The sequence below is a fragment of the Lycium ferocissimum genome, chromosome 5 (assembly GCF_029784015.1).
Source record: "Lycium ferocissimum isolate CSIRO_LF1 chromosome 5, AGI_CSIRO_Lferr_CH_V1, whole genome shotgun sequence".
In the NCBI taxonomy this organism is placed as follows: Eukaryota; Viridiplantae; Streptophyta; class Magnoliopsida; order Solanales; family Solanaceae; genus Lycium; species Lycium ferocissimum.
The window spans coordinates 7,400,047-7,404,340 of NC_081346.1; positions in this window are offsets into that span (position 1 = coordinate 7,400,047).

A 4,294-nucleotide genomic window follows, 5' to 3' on the forward strand; every position below is an offset into this window, starting at 1 on the left:
TTGTTGTCACTCTTCAAAAGTACTAACTATTCTTATTAACCATTGCATACAAGTTCAAAAAATTCCTACCTTCAGCTATATCTTTGAAAGACATACCACTATGTATCTCTTTATACTCACTAAGGTGTTCAGTAATTTCTTGTTTTCATTGTGCCAGAAAGCAACCTATCTGTTCAAAGTCATAGTCCAAATCCTCAGGATCAATTTCATCATCATCCTCCCCTTCATTTTCAGTACTACTACCATCACTAACAACTGAAGCTACAACTACATAAGTCTCAGTATGGTGGACAATAGAGGGGATAAAAACAACAAGCTCACAATCATCTACAGCATAAATATTGATAACACTAAAATTATCACTAACAAGACACAACAGGGTCCTAATTCCAACATCATCTTCAATTTCATAATATTTTCTAGATGGACCAGCAATAATTAGTTGTTGAACCCCTACAAACTCTAATTTTTCAATATATTCATCAACTAAATCTTTAAAGGACAGAAGGTCTGAGTCATACCCTCTCCAAAGATGAACTTCCTTAATTGGGTAGAGAGCATAGGGCTTAGTTATTCATTCACCACCATGATTGAAAACTAGGTCCAAATGAACCATCTTTACCCTACAAAGATGGTACAGAAATTGAATGAGCCATAAAGTTACAAAACAAACATAAATTAGACAAACAGTACATAAAGTCATATTAAATAACTCATATGTTATAAAACAACATACATTGGGGCCACTAAACATATAATACAAAAAAAAAATTATTAATAAAGTACCACAATAAGGGCCCTACTTAATAAAGAATGCATAAAGTTAACATATTTAACTCTCAAACACCACATTTCAATGCAAAATCTATCATACAGGGGACTAAATTCAACAATAAAAAGGCAATTTAAGACATGTAGTTCGGGTATAGGAAGACCTACGCCACCAAACAACTTCAAACCCACACATAACACCAAAATAGAAAGCCCTACACCACCAAATACTTCTACTTTCAGTCTTATGCCCCCCCCCCCCCCCCCAAATCCCATAATAACTAAAAAAAGCTAACAAATCCAAAGAAGGAAAGGACCACGCATTAAAGACCACATGCATGACAATACAACTATAATACACAAAAACAACAACTAAAATCCAAAAATACTACCAGAAAAGGCAAGAAATCAAGTCAGTTCAAAAAAATACAGACCTTGGAAAGCAAAATCAGATTAAAACATAAAACCAACTTATTAAAAATCTAAAATCAGTTAATACAACAATCTTTACCGAAGAAACTTACCTTTTTGAGCTTCAATTGCAACACAAATCTAAGCCGCCACTCTGGAACCTTAACTTTCTAAAATGAGAAAGTGTACGAGTGTAGGGTTTGTACGACCAGGTGGGGTCTTTTATCGAGTAGGTGGGGTTTTAATTCGGGTAGTGGGTCAAACCCGTTTTACCGGGTATGAAATTAAAAAACATGGGTCAGCCACCCAGAGCCCTCCATGTGTCCCATCCGTCAAACTAGGGGTATATTTAAAAGTTACCCAGATGGCAAGGGCACGAATGGTTAAAAAGTATAACGGAGGGTGGATTTCAACAATATCCCATAGTAGAGGGGTATATATGGCCCTTTTTCGATATTTATAATAGTGATGATTAATTCAAGTTAATAAAATGTTATCCATGTGTTTTAAATATATTACCTTGGATGTTGTTTTAGAATTTTATTTAATAATATGAAGATATGAGTAATTTCGTTCAAAATTCTAAATTATTTCTCTTAAAAAGTAGATAGTATTTTCTTCTTTGTTTTATTATATAAATTTTGGACATTCTTCTTTTTACAATCTTCAATATTGTCTAAGAGAAAATAAAATCATAAAATTCATCCGTAAATATTTTTTGGGCCTCAAAAGTTTGAGGTCTTAAATCAAAGGCTTTACTAGCCTCACCCCTGAGCCAGTGTTGGACCCAATTTTGTCAGCTGTGAGTTGTCTGTTGTATGTCATTACCTAATTTTACACATGCATGTTCTGATTTAAGGCCTCTTTGTATGGATCCTTAGATTAATGAGAAATTATGGATCAAAAATGTTTAAGACTGGCCTTTTTGTGTTGTCATCTCGGTTTGACTATGTTTCTGAGTTGTTCGACAGTATACCTCAGTAAAAGGCTAACATTGGACTGGATAAGCACTATGACCTACGTACTACCATCATAGTTATCAAACTTCGTCTTAGTATAATTGCGAGCAACAGATCATGCACCTCAGCCTACACAATAGGCGACTTAATTCATTTGGGATTCCACATGTTTAATAGGCATATTTCATATGAGTGCATCATTTTAAGCCCAGGGAAAGTTTGACGTACCATTAATTTACGTAACATAATAAATAATCACACATCTTCTTATTTACCAGCCATACACTTGGTATTTTCAAAGGTCGCTCAATATGTATTGCAACCTGAATGATCGGTGATGTAACTTTTAGCATACGTGATAATGTTGGTGCAACATAGCTAGCAATGCATGATACTGAATATTCAACTCTGATGTGATGACATTTAAGCGTTTTATCACGAAAGTGACTAAGCAAGCAAATGACGACGGCCTTAAGAGAGAAATACACTTATGTTATCAATTGTTAACTAAAATATATCATAATAACTAATAGTATGGTCTAACATAAATACTAAGCATCACAACTATCAAACTACGCTCAAGTATAGTTGCGGGCAACATATCATGCACTTCAACCTAAACAATAGGCAACTTAATCATACGCTTGGTACTTTTAAAGGCCACTCAACATATATTGTGATCTAGATAATGAGTGGCTTAACTTTGAGCTTACATGGCAATATCGATGCAATGTAATTAGCAATGCATTGTATTAAATGCTCAACTCTAATGTGATGATATTTAATAGGGATATAACAAGGATTTGATGTTAATGCAATAAGATATAATATATTGATGTAATGAGGTGCTCCGTGTTGGTGCAATGAAATGTGATTGATGTTGATGCATGATGCTCGATAATGTACGATGCAATTTTATATGTGTGTATCAATATAAACTGCTAATTTCCAATACATTGTGTTTTAAAGGGAAAAGGCATAAAATCCTCCTCCCCCAAAGTTGTCCCCAAAATTCATTTTAGGATTGTAACTTTACAGGCATATTTTCACCCCCCCCCCCCCCCCCGAAATCTCGTTCAATGTGTAATTTATACCCCATTAATAGATGACTGCATTCTCTTATGAGAGGAAAAAATGAAGCTTAGAACTGACTAACTTGTCCGCATGTCATTTTCTAGTTGATCATGATACAATTAAGTATACTTGGTATCGAACATTTACCTTTTTTAGCATTTCTTTTTTATTTGTCCCTTTTTGTTTTCTCTTTTTTTTTTCCTCTTTCTTCTCCATGTTTTCACCACCTCCACAACCGTTCACAATTCCTGTACATCAACTAGATAAGCATGGATATAAGCAGAGTTATTCTTCCTTCTCGTCGATAAGATTATGGAATTTTCTTTTTACATTCCAAATATCTCTAATTCACCGAAATCTTCACACTTCTCCGACCCCATCTCGCCGGAGAATGGAATTCTTGCAAGGCTAATGAAACCCAACATTTTTAATGTACCGGTGACGCCATCTGTCGAAAAGTCAAAATCTGATAAGCCATTGAGTTCATTTCTTCACTTATATCTCTTTCTTATTCAATCAAAGTGTTCCCTATATATTAGCCATCTATAGGAAACAAGCTTGAAGAACTTCTTTCGGATCTCTCTGCTATTGAGAATTGTAATTCCATTGGGAATTGCTCTTCGCTATGCATGAAACAATTAGGATTTTGGGTAGGTTTAAAAATGACAGTTTGATTCAGGAAATAGGGGTATTTGTTTGGGAACAAGTAGAGTAAAATTTGGAGTGGGTTTTGTTCATTTTATAATTATTTTTTTATGTTTGGAACATATTATTAAAAAAACTCATTAATGACGTGGCCTAATTAGGTAAGCGCATGGCTCAACAATACCCAGCTTTGACTTGATTTGGGCAAGGATAGGTTGAATGAAATTCGCTTGAAAGTTGTTTAAGCAAGTACTTAAACACCTGTAAAGTGCTAAAGTGAGTTTAGCGGACAAGTTTAGGGTATGTGCGTGGTTTTGGGGGGGGGGGAGGGGGGGGGGGTGAGGGGGGGATTATGTCTTTTCCTTCTTTAAAATACCTCTGATAAAATGTAAAGAAAATGGGGATTTTTCACAAATGACTACAATTTGAGTTTT